The following is a 24,568-nucleotide window of genomic DNA, read 5'->3' as shown; positions in this document are numbered from 1 at the left end:
TGTATATACCACCTAACCGTGGTTTTTTTTTCTTTCTTTATACATACATACTAGTTACGAGTATACTATCTCTTTATCAACCAGTCTATATATTAGCAGCAGACACAGTACAGTGCGGTAGTTCACGGCTGTGGCTACCTCTGTGTCGGCACTCGGCAGCCCGTCCATAATTGTATACTAGTATCCAATCCATCCATCTCCATTGTTTACCTGAGGTGCCTTTTAGTTGTGCCTATTAAAATATGGAGAACAAAAATGTTGAGGTTCCAAAATTAGGGAAAGATCAAGATCCACTTCCACCTCGTGCTGAAGCTGCTGCCACTAGTCATGGCCGAGACGATGAAATGCCAGCAATGTCGTCTGCCAAGGCCGATGCCCAATGTCATAGTACAGAGCATGTCAAATCCAAAACACCAAATATCAGTAAAAAGCCTCTTTTTTTCTTTGCGTCATGTGCTGTTTGGGGAGGGTTTTTTGGAAGGGCCATCCTGCGTGACACTGCAGTGCCACTCCTAGATGGGCCCGGTGTTTGTGTCGGCCACTAGGGTCGCTAATCTTACTCACACAGCTACCTCATTGCGCCTCTTTTTTTCTTTGCGTCATGTGCTGTTTGGGGAGGGTTTTTTGGAAGGGACATCCTGCGTGACACTGCAGTGCCACTCCTAGATGGGCCCGGTGTTTGTGTCGGCCACTAGGGTCGCTTATCTTACTCACACAGCGACCTCGGTGCAAATTTTAGGACTAAAAATAATATTGTGAGGTGTGAGGTATTCAGAATAGACTGAAAATGAGTGTAAATTATGGTTTTTGAGGTTAATAATACTTTGGGATCAAAATGACCCCCAAATTCTATGATTTAAGCTGTTTTTTAGTGTTTTTTGAAAAAAACACCCGAATCCAAAACACACCCGAATCCGACAAAAAAAATTCGGTGAGGTTTTGCCAAAACGCGGTCGAACCCAAAACACGGCCGCGGAACCGAACCCAAAACCAAAACACAAAACCCGAAAAATTTCAGGCGCTCATCTCTAGAATTGAGAGCCATTTACAATGGCCTTCTACAAGAGGTACATCTTCTTCAAGATCATCCCGTGGCAGAGGGGACAAGGATTCTCCTCTGGGCAGAAGGACATGTAAGAGCTCTGTCAGCAATTTTCATTCCGGGAGTGGACAACTGGGAAGCAGACTTCCTCGGCAGACTTAAAAAAATTTTGAAAAGTAACTTGCGCCCTAGTTTCAGCTCGGCAGATCCCCAAAAAGGAGCACCACTCCTCTTTAAATACAATAGAAACAGAAAGAGGCGATCTCCCAGCGATGCTATATACAGATTCCAGATCCGTATATGTTCCTGTTTCTCAAACAAAGAACACAACATGCAATACGTCCATTAGCTGGTAATGATAATTCCACAGAACTTCCAAAGTCACTTTTCTTAGTGACTGACCTGTATTGAATAAGATGCATTCACATAAAGGTTTCTTTCATACTTCATATAGTCGACAGCCCACGGCTTATCTACACCAGGCTTACCTTTAGGATAAGCCCTATATGCGCTGAAAGGTATCTTTTCCAGTCCTTGTTCGTGTCGGGACCGTTGTTACCTCCAATCAAATAGCTCCAAATGACAGCAAATGGTGAAAAAACATATGTCTTTATTAAAAAAAAAACACTGATGATGTGGGAATAAAACCAAAGACAGAATATATAAAAGCACAAAATAAATAAAATAAAACACCACAAGAGGTACCCTAAATAAAAAGTAGTGGGGCCATTTCCAATGGTACCGTTAGGAAGGACTGGGTAAATACTCCCAATTTAAAGGGGTTTAAGGAGAGCAAAAGTTACCCAAAGAGTAATGCCAACCACCGTGAAGAAGTGCAGCCCAGGGTCCTCCTGTGAAACACCAACGTGTTTCGGATAAAATCCTTCCTCAGGGTATGCAGTGGAAGTGACCCCCTAGTCTCTTTATACCTAACTGACCATATCACATGTCCATCCTGGCCAATCAGGTTCCACTTTTCCTAAACATATATTAAATCTCCTAATATTGTTATACATTTATCTTAAAAACCATCATCCACATAAATATCACCATAATCAGCTGTCAATATATATAAATCTCCAAACAAAGCCATAAAAAGTCCCAAATTTATCTAATTGGTTAACACTATAGTCCAAACTGGATTACTGGAGCAATCCTTTATTAGGGATAAATCTCCCTCATCCCGGGTATCCATATCCACAATTTACTAGTGGACCGTTGATCATGTGTTCCCACATACTTCCGCCCACACGCCGTTCGTACTGTAGTGTATGTTGGTCTCCATGGATACCGCACGTTCTTTCCCCCCGCTGTTAACGATCTGTCGCTGCCGGAAGTAGTCGTCACATGTTTAGTTTCACTTCCGGTAATTGAACCGCAATGCGGAAGTCCGCTGCCGCCCCATTGAGCCGCACAGCGATTTTCTCCTCCATCCACATAGAGTTTATACAGGAAAAACGAAAAGCAGATATCAGTTGTTTTACTCTTACTTATATCCAACATATAAACACCAAAATGTCCCAAAATTCCAAGATCTATTCAGACTGTTTATATAATATTTACATTTTTTGAAAATGATTTAAAGTATGGAATCATATTCCCGTATATTTATACATAAACACATCATTTTAACATGTACCACATGTAGTTAATAAGAGGAGTAATCATCAAACAGATGTCATTGTCTCAAATATATAGGTGACCATTCATCCTCTATTCACCGCCCTAGATGTTTCATTATTTTTTCTCCTAATATCTACCAGACAAGATGTACATAAACAGACCTACAAGAACCATTTGGTCTCAAAATCTAAATTAAGACCTTTTGGGTGTAATGTTTTAAGTTCGTAGATCTTTCTCATCTCCGCCCTCGCCAATCTATCTTCATCATCATTCTTGCGCCAATTAGAGTGAATGCTCATAATGGCACAGAAACTTACAAGATGGTTAATATTGCAATTATGTGTACTTTTAAAATGTTGGGACACACTGTGTGTTTCAAGGCCTTTTTTAATATTGCGGACGTGTTCCGCCATCCTCACCTTAAGTGCCCTTGTAGTGCGTCCTATATATTGTATGCCACACTGGCATTCTAATAAATATATACAACTTTTAGTGGAACAAGTTAAAAACTGTCTGATTGGATATACCATATTGGTTTGTGTGGATTTGTATTCTGTTATTTTACTACCATTTCCCTTACAACTCCTACACATAATGCACATCCCACATCTATAAAAACCTTTAGATTTCACCCTGGTTTGCATTTTTGGGGCAGCCACTACACTGCTCACCACATTCTCTTTCAAGTTCCTGGCCTTCCTATATATAAAGCTCGGTCGATCTGATATATGTTCCCTTAACATGGGATCTCTGTTCAGAATATCCCAATGTTGCCTCACAATTTTTTCAATTTGTATATATTGGCTATTAAAATCTGTAATAAATGATATTCCCCTACTATTAGCCATATCCCCACATTTGACCTTTTTCAGACACTTATCTCTATCCAGATTTGCACCAAGATCCCTAGCTGTTCTTATGACTTCCAAATCATATCCCTTTTGCCGAAACTGATCCTGCAGGATATTCGCATGCTTCTCATATTCCCCAATATCGGTACAGTTGCGTCGAATACGATGGAACTGACTTTTAGGGATGCTGTGCAACCAATTTTGATGGTGATTACTAGTAAAGTCAATGAAGGAGTTGCAGTCAGTCTTTTTAGTATAATTACTAGTTTTAACTACCCCATCTTCCACATAAACCCTCAAATCCAAAAAAATAACTTCAATCTCACTTATCTCAAAGGTAAGTTTTATATTGAATGGATTATTATTAAGGTGCATGCAAAAAGCATCAAGGGTACTGCGATCACCACCCCACAAAGATAATGTCATCGATATATCGATGCCACGACACCAGACTGGCGCCCAGCTGGTGGCCATTCCAAACTGCCTGCTCCTCCCAAAATGCCATAAATAAATTGGCATAACTGGGCGCCAGTCTGGTGACACGATCTCCCTCCAGGAGAGTGGGGCCTCCACCAAGAAGTCTTCGCAGAGGTGACAAGTCTTTGGGGAGTTCCTCAAGTAGACATGATGTCATCTCGTCTAAACAAGAAGTTTCAGAGATATTGTTCCAGGTCGAGAGACCCTCAAGCAATAGCAGTGGATGCACTGGTGACCCAGTGGGTGTTTCGGTCGGTATATGTTTTCCCTCCACTTCCACTGATTCCAAAAGTTCTCAAAATAATAAGAACAACAAGAGTTCGAGCAATCTTCATTGCCCCAGACTGGCCAAGGAGGGCTTGGTATCCAGATCTTCAGGAGTTGCTCATAGAAGATACTTGGCCTCTTCCTCCGCGAGAGGACCTACTACAGCAGGGGCCATGTGTGTATCAAGACTTACCGCGGCTACGTTTGACGGCATGGCTGTTGAGCACTGGATCCTAGCCCGAAAGGATATTCCCAAGGAAGTCATCCCCACTCTTATTCAGGCCAGGAAAGGAGTAACGTCTAAACATTACCACCGTGATTGGAGAAAATATGTGTCTTGGTGTGAATCCAAGAAGGCTCCTATGGAAGAGTTTGAGTTGGGACGTTTTCTCCATTTTCTGCAGGCTGGTGTGGATGCGGGCCTTAGATTGGGGTCAATCAAGATCTAGATTTCGGCCTTATCAGTTTTCTTTCAAAAACAATTGGCCTCCTTTCCAGAAGTTCAGACGTTCGTGAAAGGGGTTCTGCACATCCAGCCTCCATTTGTGCCTCCAGTGGCACCATGGGACCTTAATGTGGTGTTGCAGTTCCTTCAGTCAGATTGGTTTGAACCTCTGCAAGAGATAGAATTGAAGTTTCTCACTTGGAAAGTGGTGATGCTTTTGGCCTTGGCATCCGCAAGGTGGGTGTCTGAGTTGGGGGCCTTGTCTCACAAGAGCCCTTACCTGATCTTCCATGAAGATAGGGCAGAGTTAAGAACTCGTCAACAATTTCTTCCAAATGTGGTTTCGTCCTTCCACATAAACTAACCTATTGTGGTGCCAGTAGCTACTGACACTTTCACTGAGTCACAGTCTCTAGATGTGGTTAGAGCTTTGAAGATTTATGTCGCAAGAACAGCTCGGTTACGGAAAACAGAGGCTCTGTTTGTGCTGTATGCTCCCAGCAAGATTGGGTGTCCTGTTTCTAAGCAGACTATTGCGCACTGGATCAGAAGGACAATTCAGCACGTTCATTCTACGGCAGGCTTGCCGGTACCGGAGTCAGTGAAGGCCCATTCTACTAGGAAAGTGGGCTCACCCTGGGCGGCTGCCCGGGGTGTCTCGGCTTTACAACTTTGCAGAGCAGCTACTTGGTCAGGGTCAAACACATTTGCTAAATTTTATAAGTTTGACACTTTGGCCGATGAGGACCTCAAGTTTGGTCAATTGGTGTTGCAGGGTCATCCGCACTCTCCCGCCCGTACTGGAGCTTTGGTATAACCCCATGGTACTGAAGTGGACCCCAGCATCCTCTAGGACATATGAGAAAATAGGATTTTAATACCTACCGGTAAATCCTTTTCTCCTAGTCCGTAGAGGATGCTGGGCACCCGACCCAGTGCGTAATTTACCTGCAGTTTTTGTTCTTTAGAGTTACAAAAGTTGTGTTTATATTTGTTTTCAGCATGTTGCTGTAAATGGTTCATGCCTGTTGGCGTGTGTTTATGTTGAATGCCATGTTGTGCTGCATGGTTGAGGTGTGAGCTGGTATGAATCTCACTATTAGTATAAAGTAAATCCTTTCCTCAAAATGTCTGTCTCCCTGGGCACAGTTCCTATAACTGAGGTCTGGAGGAGGGGCATAGAGGGAGGAGCCAGTTCATACCCTTTGGAACCGTCTATACCCCATGGTACTGAAGTGGACCCCAGCATCCTCTACGGACTAGGAGAAAAGGATTTACTGGTAGGTATTAAAATCTTATTTTTTCGCCCAGGGCGCCGCAAGGTCTAGATCCGGCCCTGGCTTCTAAATGCTGTAAAACTGACAAAAAGGTCATTCAGACAAATTGTTTAAATCAAATAGGTTTAACCATTTGTCTGATTGACCATTGTTGTCTATTTTCCAGTGTTTAGGAGCAAATGGTGATTGTCATTTGCTCTCATCCATTACTAGATTTTCATTCCAACCAGCCAAATTGGACAGATAAATCTTTAGGTGTATGGCCAGCTTTAATAAGAGGCTAATCTATACGCATATGCACAGGTCAATTTTACATAAATTGCACTACACAAATTAGTTATTCTCTCTCTGCATCAGCTCAACAAGGAGCATATGGAGTAAGTTTATATAGAGTTTGTGAGTGAGTCATAATATTGGCATCTAGTGTAAATGTGTTTTTGTATAAATAGGGAAACATACTGTATTCAGATGCTAGATAATATCTAGGTCAAAACCTTATGGTAGACATGCATTAAGTTGACAGGTACAAAAGGTCGACGGGTACAAAAGGTCAACAGTTGAAAGGTCGACAGTGCTGAAGGTCACAAGTATAAATAGTCGTCAGGTTCTTAAGGTCGACATGACAATGGTTGGCACACAAATGGTCGACACATGTTTTGGGGGGTGGTTTTACATGTTTTTCCAACATTTGCTTTGTTTACAGTCCATGACTAAGATTAGGTAGAGTAACCGGTGGCGATTGCAGGGTATACATTTTTACTGATAGTGGTCACATATTACCAAACATAAGATTTGACCCCAAAAACTGGAAAAACTTGTGTCAACCATTTGTATGTTGACCATCGGCTATTTGACCCTGTTGACCTTACCTACTGTTTACTGTTTATCTGTCTACCTTTTTGTACCTGTCAACATAAAACATGTCGACCATTTGGTGTTGACCTATTAACTGTCGATCAGTACATGTGGCCTAAAAATGATTGCCTAAAAATAATGCAAACAAAATAGTTTGGAATCTTCATCTGTGTGTGAGTCAAAATGTGTCTGTAGATCATCTCAATTGGTATGTGTCTGGGGTCATTTTCCTACCAATGTATTGTGCCTCAGTCACATGGAAGTTGTCTAATCACTAAGGAGGAAATGTATTAAGCAGTGAAAACAGTGGAGGGGTGAGCCAGTGGAAAAGTTGCCCATGGCAGCCAATCAGTTGTCCTGTATAATTTTATAGTATTCAAAATATAAATTTTATTCAATGCGGATAGGTTGCCATGGGCAACTTCTTCACTGGCTCACTTCTCCATTCTTGTATCTGGTTAGTACATCTCCCCCTTAACTGCAAAGCTTACTGAGTGTCAAATATAGTTAATACAAGTGTGTGGCCAAATTGGATATTGGTTCTGTAGCAAGTGGCAGGATTGGCGTAATAATGTCTAGCTGAAACTCAGCACCTAGGAATATCTACAACTGGTCATGTATTAATTTTCTATCCCTACCAAGAAGTAATTTATTAACTTTTTGTGCACAGGTGTGTTCCAAGGTTTACAATCAAAGATCACGGACAGTTCATGAGATTTCATTTTGTTGAATGAGATTATTGAAATGATATTGGCCTCGAGAGGATGCATTTTTTGGGGTGTTGCTTCATGGAATCCTGCCCAGGTATTTTCACTCTGCCAAAATTTTTATTGTATCAGTGCATAGCCTGCAAGTTGTGATGCCATGCGGGTGAGAAAACCAGTGAAAATCTTCTAAGTCACAGAGACAGTTTCATTATATGTGGGGTCTTGGCTTTGTGGAGTAGTCATTGGTCTTTCAGAGTCGCATGATTTAGACACCATTTGCCCTATAAAAGTTTCATTTTGCACTAATATCATGACTGATGGTTTTGTGAAGTTGGTGACAGGTACAGTATAGCAGAGTGTTCATCAGGTGCAGGACAGCTTCTAGGAAGAGGATAGAGGGTCAAGTGAGCAGTGTAGAGGAGGATAATGTAATTTTTGTTCTCCTAGAGTTAGTGGAGGAGGGTGAACAGGAGGAGAAGGTAGAGGTAGCGACTGCCGTTTGTGCCCCAGGCAAAACTAAAATTGGGCACAATGTGTGCTTCTCTTATGAGGGAAAACTGCACTGGTGCATGCAATTGTGTCAGTGCATTACAGGCTGCTAGGGGCAGAGGCACACTGCACATCCTTGTCCCGCAAGAAAGCTTTGTTGCAGGGGGTTTGTGAAGCAGTGAATGCAGTGAGTTCCTGTAGGCATTATATTGACAACTGTAAGTAGTGCTTCTCTGATAAGAGCATTCTGAAATAAAAAAATAGCCCAGCAGTCTGTGGCCAAGTCGCTTCCTTTGAGGAGTAGCTGAAGCAAGTGATCCCTCCTCAAATCCTCCCAGGCAGACATATTGAGGACATGGGGGGTCATTCCAAGTTGATCGCACGGTAGCATTTTTTTGCAGCTGTGCGATCAGATAGTCACCGACTATGGGGGAGTGTATTTTAGCATAGCAAGTGTGTGATCGCTTGTGCAGGAGAGCTATGCAAAAAGTTTTTGTGCAGTTTCTGAGTAGCTCTGAACTTACTCAGCCACTGCGATCACTTCAGCCTGTCAGTTCCCGGAACTGACGTCAGACACCCGCACTGCAAACGCCTGGAAACGCCTGTGTTTTCCGCGGCACTTCCAGAAAACGGTCAGTTGCCACCCAGAAATGCCATCTTCCTGTCAATCTCCTTGCTATCGGCTGTGCGAATGGATTCTTCGTTAAATCCATCGCACAGCAACGATCCGCTTTGTACCTGTACAACGCGCCTGCGCATTGCGGTGCATGCGCAGTAGTGACCTGATCGCTGCACTGCAAAATACAGCAGCGTGCGATCAGGTCGGAATGACCCCCCATGGACCACCCATCTACCCAAACAGCAGCTGGTGAGTAAGGAACAAAATCATTCTGAACGTATTGCCTTTTTATCTCATGAATTGCATAAACCTTTACTGTAACTGTAGTGCTCAACCTTAGACTGAAGAGCGTGACCAAACATAGCAGAGGAAGGTCCATTGCAAATGTTTACAATATTCTTAAAAAATAGTTTATTATTGTGAAGAAAAAGGAAACAGCAATTCAGGGTGACTGTTTTTTCATGAAAAAACAATCAGTATTTTTTAATAGAGGCCTCTACTTAAGACAAAGTGCATTTTTTCTATTTTTTCCTTCCTTAGCTAATGCTCACTCGAAAAAAGGCACCTTCCAAAAGGCAACAATCCCCAGGTGATCATGATAATGATGCCGGTGAGGCTAAAAATGATGTTTAGAAATAAAAGATCAATCAGCCCATGGTTTTACAAGTATGTGCAATTACGCTACACTAACGTGCAAAATTCTTTTGGCAAAGTTTGTTTACTTATATTGCTCTATCTTAATGAATATCAACTTTAATTGCTTCCTAAAATCATTATCACGATTAGAAATCAGACTTTAGGGATTTACTTCAAATGTATTATACTTCATTTATCACATTATTTGTAAACACAAGCGTTATTAATTTTCATTGAATTGCCACGAGTTTATTGATATGTTAAAGTACATAATTTGAGCTGGTCATTAATAAATCTGGTATGTATGTTGATTCATTTTATTCAATAATATTTTTTATATAAAATATAAAATATATTTTTATTAATGAAATATTTTATATCTATCTTAATTTCCTTTTTAACGATGTTAACATCAATAATAATACAAAGTGAAGAAAAGACGCAAAATTTCACTTGAATTGCGAGGCAACATTCAAGCTCTTTCTGAAGAAAGCTGTACTTATCAACAAATTGCTACAAAATTTTAAATCCCATGGTCTAGTGTAACATATATTAGCTCAATCCAAAAAAACAGATACAAACATGACTAAAAACATTCTGGACAACCCAGGTGTACATCAGAAAGGGAGGATAAATACATTATTATAATGAGTAAGCAGAACCAAAGACTCCCAGCAACTGCAATAAAAGAAGAAGTAAATAAAAATAGATAAACTTCACTATCAGTTGATACAATTAAAAGACATCTCCGTAATGAAGGTCTAAATGGTCACATAGCTTTCAGAAAACTATTGAGGCCTGTAAATAAAGTGAAATGCCTTTTGATGGCCCAAACAACACCGGTATTGGAGACTGGATCACTGGAAAAAGTATCATGGACCAACAAGTCTAAATTTGAACTTTTCAGAACCAGAAGATACTGTATCAATATGTTTGAAAAAATGGTCGGAGAACGTGTTAGATAATTGTATAAGTAAAACATGTCAGTAGTAGTCATGTCATGATTTGGAATAATTTTGGTGGAGGAAAGGTTGGAGATGTTAGTTCAAACAACATCAACTATGGATAAGTCCCGATACCACAGTATTTTAGTACATGATGCTGTACCAACAGGAACTCAAAATATTGGAAAGGGGATCTTATGCAATACAATAACAACCCTAAGCACACATCTAAACTGTGTATCAATTATTTGAACTGTACAGAAAAGCAGAAAGTTCTACAAATCATGATGAGGCCTCTTCCGTCACCTGATATCAGTCCCATTGAGAAACTCTGAGATGAATTAGAAAAGTTAATGTAATGGCTCCACTAAAATCTTGTGGAAATGTCTGATCGAGGCCTGGAAAGGCACAACTTACAAAACATTAGAAAAGTTGGTGTCTTGAATGCCCAAATTAAACATTATTTTAAATAAATATATGAATTATTTCACTGTATTGTCTTTTATTAACAATAATTTTACTTGGACAAAGACTTTTGCACACTACTTTATATTGTCATGTAATAATGTAGTTCAGACTTTAAAGACACAACATTTTTAAGAACAGCAATTCTGCAAAGTAAAAATTTTTAAGTAACCTAAACAGCAACAACAAAAAAAGTTAACTCCTTTTCAGGAACTTTGCAAGCAAATCCACTAACAGCATCAGTAGTTGTGGTTGAAGATATTGGCAGCCCAACTCACATCATCTTCTTGAAGGTAGATACAGCAGAACATGCAGATGACACAGCACAGGAGGACACAGAGGATTAGTAGCAACCACAACCCACATCCACAACCTATCCATTCCAACTGTGGAAGATATGTCACAGTCTCAGGATACCTTCAGGAAGATACAAGTCAAATTCATGAAGGTATAATCCACACAACTAAGCAGCATTACATCACAATTACATAAAATTACACAAACTAATAGAGTGGCACAAGGTACCAGAACAAGAATGGTGGCTAATCAGAATCGCCGTATGTCAGACATGACCCATGCTATTAGGTTTCGAAGAGAGGTATTTCTCAGCCTGCAAAGAGAACATATTACCCTAAGAGATAATCAGCTATTCCTACCACTTCCACTGCTAGTAGCCAAACCACCACCCCACCAACCTCAGCTTCTAACTGTCCCCCTACTGCCAGTGTATGTGCACATGGTGGTCTGCCTAAAGGCCAAGGTATCGGCAAACATACAAGCCAGCCCTAAGAAAAAATAAGAGCTGATTTTTTTTGTGAATGTTACATTTTGTATTTTTACAATTGTAAGTTTAGTATTTTTTGGGGCTTAAAAAATAGACTTTTATTTTCTAAATTACTTAACACATGTATGTATATATTTGTAAAAAAAATGTGTTTATGAAAACATGGGTTGTTTTTTTAAATATTGTTCATTGGGAAAATGCAGCGCTAAACTCTTTAATAAAAAAAAAAAAAAATATTTTAAGTGTACAATTTAAACAAACTTGCGATATGCATTTTCTAAAACATAAAAAAATATGCCAGCATATCACATGTGAAGGTGTAAGTACACTCTGTAATGACAACAAATACAAAAATATTTCTTACAACTATACCTGTGAAACACCACCATTTCTAAAAGTATAATATGACAAACTTGCATCAGAAGCACTAATGTATGATCCTTTCACGGACCTCATTACCCCTTGTGCACTCACGACACCCTGAGATGGTGATGGGTCAGGTGACTCATCGCTGTATGCCTCTATGTCCCCTATGTCTCTAACTTCAGACTTGTCTTGTCCAAGGGCAATTTGTGTAGCATACAGTAATGATGTCACCAACTTTATTTGGGGCATAGAGAAGATTTTCCCCAATTTATCCAAACAGAACCTGCTCTTCAAAAGCCCAATGATGTGCTCTACAACATTGTGGCAATGTGAGCAGTGTTGTATTAATGTCGAGCCTGGCAAAATGCTTTAGAAAATGTGTCATGAGCCATGATTGGCACCCATACAGAGGCGTAGCAATAGCCCCCACAGACCCTGAGATGGCTTGGATGTGCTGGGTGACTTGAGGGCACTAGGGTTCTGAGGGGGCTATTGCTACTCCACAGCCTGGACCTAGAGATACTTGTCTGTGGTCTCAATGTGCCTGCCTTTATTGAAAATGTCCCTCCCACAATGGCCACCGCCTCAGTAGGTGGTGGTCATTTTGGGTGTGACATTTATATTGGGGGCAGGTGCGACAGATCTGCAGCAGTGGCCAGAAGGGGGGGGGGGATCCCCTCACAACAAGCAGGACATTTTTAAAGGAGGCAGGTGCGACAGGACCTCAGACCCGTGGCAGCGGCTGAGGAAGGAATCTCCTGACAATGAGTAGAACACCTGAAAATAAGCAGGTACCACAGGGGAATGCCTGAAACTTTTTGGGCGGGGAGGGGGGCGTCTAATTTATAGTTATGCCACTGCACCCTTAGCCTGAAATCGTTGGGGATAACATTACCAAACTGCATGTCTACCCTTTACATTAAATGCATAAATCACCAACCATGTTTAAGGTTACACTTAATAAAACATTTCCAGGTAAACTTGCAAGCTATTTAAAGACACATCACAGGAAGGGTATTTAGGTGGCAAAACATTAACATTGCAGCAAATTTAAACAGAAAGTAAATTTACTGTAAATACTGTCCCTGCAGTTACAGGCTTTCAGACACCTTCTACAGCAGAAAAAAATTGTAATTCGGAACACCAATTAATACATACATACTAGCCAGTCCTCCAGCATGTAACCATCTTCAAAGTTCTCCCATAGGATTGACTGTAGTAGGATATAGGCATCATGCAAGGGCATAGCTACCATAGGTGCAGGCAGTGCAGCTGCTATGGGGCCCAAAGCTGAGAGGGGCCCACCTTCCCTGTCAAAGTTACATGCGTTATATACATTTTTTGCCATTGGGTGGTACATAGGTGTCCTTTCAAACTTTTTCCTTGGGGCCTGCAATATATCTAGGTATGTCCCTGGACCTGCTCATTGTAGTGTGGTATAATATGAACTGAAGGGCATTTTAATGTTATATAATATGAACCAGGGCACTGTAATAAGGCACAATATGAATGGGGAGCACTATATATCATAATGTGAATTGGCAGTACTTTGCGGCATAATGTGTACTGGCAGCTCTGAAATGTGACACTGGGGGAGCTTAATTCATAAAAGAAACTAGGGCACTACTATGGGGCATAACATTAAATAAGGCTCTACTATGGTTCAGAAAATGAACTAAGGCACTATTATAGGGCATACAATTAACAACTGCTGCAGAGAAATGTCTCTCTAGAAGCATTGGGATGGGGGCCCCTTCAAAATGTCGCTATGGGGCCCACAAAGTTATGGCTACGCCCCTGGCATCATGACAAAATCCTGGATAAACTGAAACCACACTGAGAATTTGCAGGTGAACATCACAGACCACCTGTACATTCAGAGAGTGGTAATAATCCCTACTCAGATTGGTCATCCGCCATACAGTCCAGAGCTGGCGCTCTGCAATTCCTTTGTGTTCTTACCAATCAAGCACAAGATGAATGGGATTCCTTTTGAGTAATTGAAAGCTGCAGTGGAGACTTACATCCAGTATGTAGTATACATACCTGCTTCAGACTGGTCCAGCTGCTTCACCAAGTGGTTTGAGTGCATGCTACTTTGCATAGACTTCTCTTGTGAATACTCTGAAAAAAATGTAATGTTTAATTTGTTTGTAAGTAAAATACTTTTTGTGCATCTGGAAACTTACTGCACACTCCTTATATAGTTACTCCATCAAGTGTGGTGCTATGAGCCCAGTGTGGGTACAACTAATGTATATAAGACATTTGGGAATCCTGCAAATCTATAGAAGTCGATCTTCAGGTCCTGTGTTAAATGCATTGAAAAAGTGGCCTTTGTAATCCCCAACACCCTATAGCTCACAGACTGATGTAAAAAAAAGTGCAGGCAGACAATAGTGACACTGCATAGTTACTGCCAGACAAAGGTTCTAAATCATCTCGCACCTGCACATTCATAAAAGTTCAGGAGGTTTGTGCAGTTCAGCCTAAGAAGCTGCACCATCTCCTGATCTGAGAGGGAGTCCAAGCCCATCCACAATATATAAGTTCGCAAGCACGTACCCTAAAGGGTTGCTAGATCTTGTGATGCTCCTGTGCCCCCTCTGCTCTGGTCCTCAATAGTGAGGATCCCAGACATGACCAGTGTATAGGAATTCAGAATATTTGCCATTTCTACACCCATGCAAGTGAAATGGAGGTAGATGTGGTTTATATTGGGGGTTTGATTAGTGTTAATGGGCATCTCCTGTGTTAATAAGCATCAGATGCTGATTTATATTAAACGTGCCACCTGGAATCACTCTATTATTTCAGAGGTTGTTGTTTTTTTTTTTTTTTTGTGAGTTCTGTGTGAGTTTACTACTCATAGCCTATTACATCCGGAAAGTTGTATGTTTTACATGGGCAACATATCACTTCCTATTACATTTCCCTCCTTGGTTTTGTTCTATTCTGTTAAGGGGATGGATTTTGTATTTTTCACCTTAAAACACATTTCTAAATGCACTTTGCTGTATGTAAAAACACACAAACAAACAAAATTGAAGCACTAAGGGCTCCATGCATTAAAGACTGTCATGATGCCCTCTGATTGTCATGAATGAAGACATATTTTAGGAGAAGGCTAGAAAACTTTAATGAACAGAGTGGTCCTAATAGTTAGTAGAACTCTGATAAGACTATTTGGGTGGAATTCAATTGTTTGATAAGTCAGGTGTCTTTTTTTCCTGTTTATTAGATGACTGACTTTTCAAACAATTGAATACCCCACTTTGAGTGGTGGTCCAAAGTCTTCCATTGAAAACTTTTCATCAACCACTTTCTAGCAGCTCTCCCTTACAGTATATTATATAAACTTGAATGCATTGTTTTGCATCTCTCAAAGCTGACCCATATTTGAACCATACATAACTACTGCATGTCTTCATTTTTGTCACTGCCTGTTTCTTGCAATTAAATTCTATCCTTGTATGCTTGCATCAAACTTAATCACCATCTGTTGTCAAATCTAAACTGAAATCCTGTGATCAGCATTTTATATTTTACCACCTTTACTATAACTTCTGCTATGTTTGCCTCACACTGTCTAATGAGAACATTATGTCTCTTGGACAGGAAGGCTCATTTACAAAATATGCTGGCTTGCACTGCTTCTTAATATGCTCAAGCACCTGCTCCTAAGTTTTTTTTTTGTGTGTCTATTTAGCACCTTCATATTTCACAGCTCTGTACAGATCATATTTCCTCATTCATATCAGATTAGTTGTCACCCTCTTAATTCATTTCATGTTTTTTTTTCATAGTTCAGACTAGAGATGAGCGGGACCAGTTTTCCGAGAACTGGACCCACCCGAATTTTGGAATCAAAGTCCAGATCCGAGTCCGGCCTGGGACTTCCCACCTCACTCAGATGCCAAATCGAGCCCGGAAGTCAACATCCCGCTGCTGGATTCTCGCGGGTTTTGGATTCTATAAAGGTCCCCGGTGATCGGCGCCATCTTCACTCCGGCTGTGGAGAGTGTACTGGACAGACGTGTCCATCTCAGTACTGTGTTGTCTGGTGTGGGGTGGGTACTCTGACTGCTGTATCAGTCCAGGGATGCTGTGTCTGCTGTATCTGAAAGGGGTACTCTACTGTATTAGTCCAGGGGTACACTGTCTGCTGTATCTGAAAGAGGTGCTCTGTCTACTGTATCTGAAAGAGGTGCTCTGTCTACTGTATCAGTCCAGGCAAGGTGCTCTGTCTGCTGTATCTGAAAGGGGTGATCTTTGCTTCCATCCAGGGGCTCCGCCCCAGTGTAAAATTAAAATAATAAAAGCTAAGATCAAAAAGCCCAAAAATCGAATGATAACTTTTTTTTTTGTGCTGTACCCCAGTCTACTATACAATTTTTATTTTATTTTTACAAGTACTGTAACACTGTCAGTCAGACCGCAGTACTATATTATTATTTTGTATTCATACACGTATTGTGCAACACTGTTGGAGAAAGTCAACCACAGTGTTCGATTACTATTTCTGATACACACATGTATTGTGTGATGCTGTGGGTGAAGGTGGCACCTCAGTAATATATTTTATTTCCTACTCATGTACTGTGCGACACTGTTGGTGAATTTAAATGGCAGTGTCAATATATATAATTTTATGTGTTAATAATATCCACTAATGAACTGTATCAACATAAGGATCGCAGCCTCCGATGATCCATTGATATACATCTATATTTAATACAGAATTCATACTGGCCAGGGAACACTAAAGATGGCCGCCATGTAACCGCATAAGGAGGAGGTGTGGGAAATGGAGGAGTTATGCGTTCATGTGTACCAGTTCTAATTACTGTGGAGCACAGAGGCCTGGAAAAACCAAAGATGGCCGCCGCACAAAGCGGAATGAGAGCGAGGCTTGGACAGCACAGGGTGTGCGCATGCATGCACCACGAGCCACTCAAAATAAAAAGAGCAAAGCCAGGGACACATTAAACTGACTGAGGAAGCCGCCGATATATGTAGGCGGTGAAACGCGTCTTTAAAGCTATCCTTAAAGCTGGTGGAATACATGCAAACAACCTGCCTCACAACTGGGAACCAATTTATACGTCCGGATATGGCTTGTTGAAAGGTTTGGAGCACCAGAGCCAGGAGCTAAAGAACTGCTTATACCACAGAAGGAGGATGTGGTAATACCTGCTTGCTAAAAATTGATTAACATGGCCATGTGTAATATCAGTTGCTTTGCATGAAAAGTTCTACAAAAAAACTGTTCTGCATGACTATTAACATCTTAATGCCTGGCAGAGAAAACGTGTTATAGTGTTTTGCAAACATCTAACACTTCCTATCTGGATACAGAATCTCTAAACACTAACATTGCAATGAATATCCAATACAGGAAACTTTATGCAAACTGTTTGCTAACTATTAACAACTGGCATCTATCTGCATGTGGATATAAAGTATCTTAGTTGAGCACAGCTAAAGCATTTTGTGTAATAAGATTATTGAGAGAAATTTCGGTATGTGCTGATGTGGATGTAATAATTGTTTTATGTCTCCTATGCTTTTTGAAAAATAGCAATTGTTTTTTTACTGATGTAGAAATCACCTGGAAGGGTTTAGATGCCAATTGTATGTCTTAGAGAAAATAAAAAATAATAAAAAAATAAATTATTTTTAATTATGGTCTGCTCGCACTTTCTATATTCTGTTTTGAAGTTTATTAAACTGCCACTCTGCCACTGCAGTGCCATTCTTTTTCCTAGATGTGCCATGTTGGAAGTTTAAGTGCCACATGTTTATGCTGGCCACTGCTGTTCCTTAGCTTAGTCAGAAAAAAAACACATTTTGTTTCCCCCAGCACCCTGAATGATAGCAGTAACTTGCTTTAAATCCCATGCAATATCTTAGAATTCAGAGATCTCCGTTACATATATCTGCGCAGATGTATGTGTAAGCCCCCAAGCCGCGTCAAGGCCTCTCTGTATATATATTGGGGGTCCCTAGCACTATATCTAGTGCAGGGCGTGGCACCCAAAAAAAATCAGCATAAGCCAGACAGCCCAGGGCAGCATACCAGTGAAAAAACTATAATGTTAATAGATTAGTGTTTAGCTATAGAGAAAGTGATAAAAATCAGATGTAATTAAAATAAGAACTAGTGTGAAAAAAATTAGTATGTAATAAGTGTTAATGTAAGGGTATGCCACACTAAAGCCATCCAGCTCTACCAATTCAGGGGCACCACATCCCACACCTCCACAACCCCAATCTGGGTCTATGTTTAACCAGCAGGAGCCACATAATAATGGCTCCCTGCTACAATATATCTAAGCTAAGAGCTACCCACCTTGGAGCAACCCCATAATGCTCCATCTGGCATGTCAGGACCTGCATCTTCTCCTAATGCAAGCTCCTCTCTGCCTCTCACAACAAGCTTAGAAATACCCCTCCCTTTCAAGCACCTGGATGATATCACTAAGCTAATTGAGCATCCACCACTATATTTCCTTAGCTTAGTCATCCTGCTACCTTGTTCTACCTTTTGGCCTAAACTGGATGAAAACAAAATGATTGTCTGGAAATAAGTAGAAATTAATGTTACATAGTTTAATAATATTGTAGGAACAAAAACAGGCCAAAATTCTGTAATTTTAGCTGTTTTTATGATTTAAAAAAAATACAGTTTTGTAATAGTTACTGCTATTTAGCCCAATGTACAGTTTGAATAGGTTGTAAACTATAGTGTAACCTGATTCCAGAAGTAATAAAGACTATGGGGGTCATTCCGAGTTGATCGCTCGCTGCCGATTTTCGCAGCCCAGCGATCAGGTGAAAAAATGACATTTCTAAGCATACGTATGCCCCGCAATGCACACGCGTGACGTATGGGTACAAAGCTCTTTGTGGTTGTGCTCAGGTTGTAGCGAAGTTTTCCTTCGCACTGGTGGCCGCAAGAAGATTGACAGGAAGGGGGTGTTACTGGGTGTCAACTGACCGTTTTCAGGGAGTGTTTGTAAAAAAGCAGGCGTGTCTGAAAAAATGCAGGCGTGGCTGTGCGTGCGCTGGGTGGGTGTATGACATCAAATCCAGACACGAATAGGCTGAAGTGATCGCAAGCGCTGAGTAGGTTCAGAGCTACTCAGAAACTGCACAAGATGTTTTTGCAGGGCTCGGCTGCACATGCATTCACACTTCTGCTAAGCTAAAATACACTCCCCAGTGGGCCGCGGCATAGCGTTTGCACGGCTGCTAAACCTAGCTAGCGAGCAAACAACTAGGAATGACCCCCCTATGTTCATTACAGAGCGTAGACTTTTCTATATTACAATTAACTACCTAAACGGGCATATTCAATTCTGTGCTCAATTTTGGAAAACCCAGCACAGCATTATTCCTGCAGACGCAGGGTTTTTCCTATTTAACTGAAATCACTACATCATTTTTCTTGCACCCCAGAGCAAGTCTGAATGTTCCTGAAAAAAATATATTGGTGCACAAATGCATCGCACAGCGGCGATGCTTTTGTATTTGTGGAGTAACTCCCGGCCACCGCAGCTCCAGTGGCTGGCCGGGAGTTGTTCGTCGCTGCCACTGGCCGCAGCGGCTGCGTGAGACGTCACGCAGCCGCTGCGGCCCGCCCCCCCAATGATCCGGCCATGCCTGCGTTGGCCGGACCACGCCCCCTAAACAGCGGCTTAACGCCACCATCCAGCCCCCTCCCGCCCTGCGAACGCCTCTGCCTGTCAATCAGGCAGAGGCAATCGCTACTGAACGACTGACTTCGGCCATCCGGCATGCGCCGGCACACTGAGGCACCAGCGCATGCGCAATTCCGACCCGATCGCTGCGCTGCGATAAACTGCAGTGAGCGATCAGATCGGAATGACCCCCATAGTAACATAGTAAGTAAGGTTGAAAAAAGACAATTTGTCCATCGAGTTCAACCTATTTGTGGTCTCCTATGCAGTATTATTTTTGGACTAATTTTGTCTGATGCTGATGTTTGCTTTATAGTCGGATATTCTATAAATATGCACTGTTTTTAGCTCCATTATTGCTCTTTCTGCTTTTAGCTTAACTAGTCCAATTGCGCACCTTCCAAAACGGTGTCTTCTTTCTCCATTCTTTTGGGATCCTGGTCTTCTTCTGCAGTGAAGTGTGTAAGTATGTGTTAGTGTGTATAAGAATGTGTGTAAGAATGTGTGTGAGACAACTGGACAGGCAAGTATCCAACTTTTTTTTTCTTGCAGTGCTAAAAAAAAAAAACCCTTGTACATTTTTAATTGGATACCATGGGTATCTGGATTGTTTACACCTATGGTAATCCAAAAGTTGGTGCAAGGTTTTCTTGCAGGCAAACTTTGTGCCCAATTGAATATCCCGCAAACTGTCAAGACAAATTTCTATGCTATTACCAGGTGCAGCTGTGGCACCCCATCAGATATGCCACAGATGTGTTATGCACTTTTGTGCCCTTTTTCCCCTTACACAAAGGCAGGGAGGTTGATCACTTTGTGACTTGCAGCAGGGAGAGAGTTAAAGACATATCCCATGCTGCTTCTGGCGTAGGGACACTGCAGGCTCAGTGAGTCACATGGTAGGGAGCCGTCATGCATTAGGTCAGTTAACTTCCAGGTTCAAAGAAAGATTGTTGGCATGCTAAGTTAATGGTTAGCCATGAGAAGAGAAGGATGAAAGGGTTGAGAGGTCTACTGAGTGCCTAAACATTCCTGAGGCAGCTCTGTACAGGAGCAGAGTGGAGCTGTTGAAACGAGGAAGTGCTAACTGACTGTGCAGTGTTGTAGCTGCACTGCAGGGTGCCTTCTGTCAGGGTGCTCTGCAGCTGATGAAAGTCAATAGGTGCCGCTCAGGAGGCTGCTATAGTGAGCAGGGCTGCAGGATTTAGTTGCAGTGATGGAGACCCAGCTTGTGTGTGAGGGCAGTGAGTCCCAGTGAGCTGTGGCTTGGGATGGTGGTCCAGGAGGCAGAGAGAAGCACTGCAGTTTTACCCCCTAAACCAGCCCCTAAATCCTATGAGGGCCGTGAGTTGCAGCAAATCCCTTTGAGTGACAGCAGTCCATGCCTGGAGGTGGACCACATTACCTTTCCCTATTTAATTTAAAGTTAAAGAAATGACCTGTCTGATCATCAACAACAACCATACAGATGGAGCCAGGCTCATCTAGGCTTCTCTGCTGCGCCTAGATGCACCAAGGTTTATTAGCATAAACCTTTCATCTATTGTTCTCAGTTGCAATACAATACAGAGAGAGCAATACAGCAGGGGATTAAGTCATTACAGCAGGAGAGATTAAATCCGACTGCTCTGGCTCAGTAAATCCTATTAAAGGTATAGATGAGGAGGGCTCCAGCTGTAGCTTCTTCTACCCTAGGAATGACCGTTTTTAAGAAACCCATGTGTAGTTCAATAACTTTGCATGTAGCTAGAAATATAAAAAAGGTTAATTGACAGTGAGACATAGGAATTCGAGGATATACAGCCCATTAAGGAGTTAGAATTGAGTCTTGAAAAGAAAAAGGAAATCTTTACATTTACCCACAATACACAAAATATAACCAGCAGCTTCATCTTTCTGCTCACTAAGTTGAAAATCAGCTTTCCTCAACATCAGCACATACTGGGGGTCATTCAGACCCGGTTGCATCAGTGGCCCGCAGCGCAGTTTGCAGGTGGCGGCAAACTGCACATGCGCAGCAGCCGCATCACACGCAACCACTCCAATAAAAAAAATTGCAGCTAACTGCCTGACAGCACAGGGGTCACCCTTTGCTCCGATGCATCTGCAATTAGATTGCGGACGCATCAGGAAGTGGCCTCCCACATGCAGGGCAGCCTTGCCCTGTGCAGGGTGGCCCTCAGCATATGCAGAGATGAACGCAGATCTGGCTGCGTATGCACCAATCTTTGTTTATCTCTGAATAACTCCCAATATGTACAGAATCATCTGAGCTGAACTTAGAGTATTATATAGGATCCATAACCGAGTAATAGATTAGTAATAATTGTATTGTTGGTTGCATATATTTTTGCATGCATTTATGTAGAGTAAGTGTTCTGACTATCCTTTGATTAATATTGCAGGGGTGTATCTAGGGGTCTGAGCACCCCTGGCAAAGTAAGGAACTACCCCACCCAGGGACACAGAGGGGGAGTTACAGATAGGCTGAGGTCAGGGACACTGAGAGGGAATTACGGGGAGGGTGCGGGCAGGGATACTGAGAGGGAATTACGGGGAGGGTGCGGGCAGGGATACTGAGGGGGAATTATGGGAAGGGTGTGGACAGGGACACTGACGGGGAATTATGGGAAGGGTGTGGACAGGGACACAGAGGAAATTACAAGAGAGTATGGGCAGGGTCACTGAGGGGGCAGTTACAGGGATGGTGCGGGCAGGAATACTAAGGGAAAATTACAAGGAGGGTGCGGACAGGAACACCGAGGGGATATACTGTATGCACACATACATACAGTTAAAAAACCCTCTCTAGGTGTGATGGCAGTACATGTCTAAGCAAATCCAGTTGACAAGGTGTGCTGGGACTTGTAGTCTCAACACAGCTGGACAGGCAGTCACTGGTCTAGATACCTCTCCATACAGAGCTCTTTGTAACCTGTGATCCAAACTGCCAGGATAACCCATGCAGTGCAGCTACAGTACCGCAGAAAATGTATAGGTATGGTCATGCTGCACTGCTGACTAGTGCTGATTGTAGTGGCTGCTGTTTGGTGACAGACCGCGTGGGACCAATGAGAAGGGGAGCGGATGCGGAAGAGGAGGTGCCTCGCCCCTCCCCATACCTGGAAGTGCCCCACCCCATGGCTATATTCACCATCATTGTGACTGTAACCACAGAGAGTGTCAGAGTGCAATACGCTTCTGAGAGTCCGGCAGTGGATAAGCACTGCTAAGGGATGTAGTGAGAACTACTATGTCATTCTACCCCCTGGCGTGGGTGGCACTCCCGGGCAGCGCCCCCCTCCTTAGCCGGCGCCCCTGGCAAGTGCCATCCTGGCCAATAGGAAGATACATTCATGTAATATTGCATACAGATACATTCACATAGACCCATTGTATAATTATTTTCATACCAAGTTAGCGGTAACAGCAATTGTGACAAAGATGTGACATTTTCATGCAGTCAGCAATATCAGAAATGTATCTTGTATCAGAATGTGAAGAAATGGTTTTATTTCACCTAGATGGATCAATAGCATGTGTCCTATATATGACCGTATGTATGCACAGACCAGGGAGAAGAATTGATGTTCCTTAGAATCAAAGGTGGAGATATGGATTTTGTATCTTGACCCCAGCAATGAAATGGGAGAAGGAGAAATTTATGTTCAGCCAACAGCGATCTCTTATTTGTACCAGTCATAACTGTTTGGGGTAGGAAATTGCTTCCTTCATCCTCAAACAAGCCAGATCTAGCTAGCCATAAAGTGAAAGTAGAATGTATCCTCTTACAGAGAATTAAATGTCTGTGTCCCCCTCCTCAATGTATTTGCAAAACAGCAATATGAGAAAGCATATGATACCTTCATATCAAGTGTCCAGCATTGAGCTGGTTAAAAACCACAAAGGTGGGAAGGAGGAGGACAGCTGGAAAAGTTTAAAGACCCTTCTCCCTCAAGAGTGAGTGTCATTCTCATGGGGTGCAGCGGCGGCTGGAAGTGAACCGATAAACTAACCTGTGTAATCCCCCACAGCAGGATCCTAAAGTCGTGTGTAAGTTTAGGCTTCTGAATTATTATGTCCTATTATTTTTCTGAGCTTTATGTAATGCATTTCTGGCAATTTGTAATCCTATTTTTATTATAATGAAACCTTGAAGTGTTTTGTCTGAAGTAAAAGATAATTAGTTCTAGAGTCTTCTCCATGTCACTTGGTGAATCTACGATGCCTGTGCAGCCAAAGCTACTATCGAAGTGTATGTGAGTGTGCAGTTAATAATTCTGGATACAGATAGCTGCAAAGGGCAACTGGTGTCCATATATTGAGGTTTTGGGGTTCCTTTGCTGGTGGCAGTTACCGGGTTTTCATTAACCACACATGCTGAGGTAACCATATGTCACTGGTGGCAATTTTCAGATTGAAATATCTGGGAAATCAGCTGGCCTGTCGTGACAGCAATGTGGTATTTTTAAATTGCATGTCTGTGGTCACTCAGTAATACTGATCCAGGTAACTTTTGTTTGTTCCTGCGGAAGAACACTACAGGACACCGAGTTCCAGTGTAATGAAAATAGATTCAGACACAGCAGCGATGTTAGATGCAGTGAAACAATGTTTTTCATATGAGCATGTATCTGATTTTACACTGCACATGTGCCCCAATGGCATTCGCACAGAGACACAGTACACATTTGAAAGCATGGTCACTGAAATATATTGGGTGTTTCCAAGGGCAGATTTAGGGGTGAGGGCGCCCTTGGGCACAACAGTAAAAGTCACCACCCGCCTTCCTAATTTTATTATTTTTATTGATTGGTTATAAGCCCTCATTTGATGATAGCCAATTTAATAGAATAATTAAAATAATTAAAAATTAAATTACTTTTTTTTATTATGTATACAAGTGGTACAGCTTACAGGGGCAGTATGTGCATGTCCTAACTGCTTACACTCCATTTAAGATGGCATATGGTACAGTACAGTGGAAATATTTTGCTGTTTTAGGCTGACAGTACCAA

At 41.9% G+C, this 24,568-nt stretch overlaps 1 long non-coding RNA gene across 1 annotated transcript; it reads right to left on the bottom strand.

The window, feature by feature from the left end:
- Positions 1-10,763: 10,763 nt before the first annotated feature.
- Positions 10,764-14,459, bottom strand: LOC134911375 (uncharacterized). Its single transcript, XR_010176521.1, has 3 exons — positions 14,413-14,459; positions 13,894-13,971; positions 10,764-11,114 (listed from the first exon to the last, which is right to left on the bottom strand). It is a non-coding gene; the product is annotated as an uncharacterized LOC134911375 (long non-coding RNA).
- Positions 14,460-24,568: the final 10,109 nt, after the last annotated feature.

This window comes from Pseudophryne corroboree, chromosome 4, assembly GCF_028390025.1.
Source record: "Pseudophryne corroboree isolate aPseCor3 chromosome 4, aPseCor3.hap2, whole genome shotgun sequence".
Taxonomy (NCBI): Eukaryota; Metazoa; Chordata; class Amphibia; order Anura; family Myobatrachidae; genus Pseudophryne; species Pseudophryne corroboree.
Note: the sequence above shows the minus strand (reverse complement) of the source record. Positions and strands in the feature narration are given on the sequence as shown.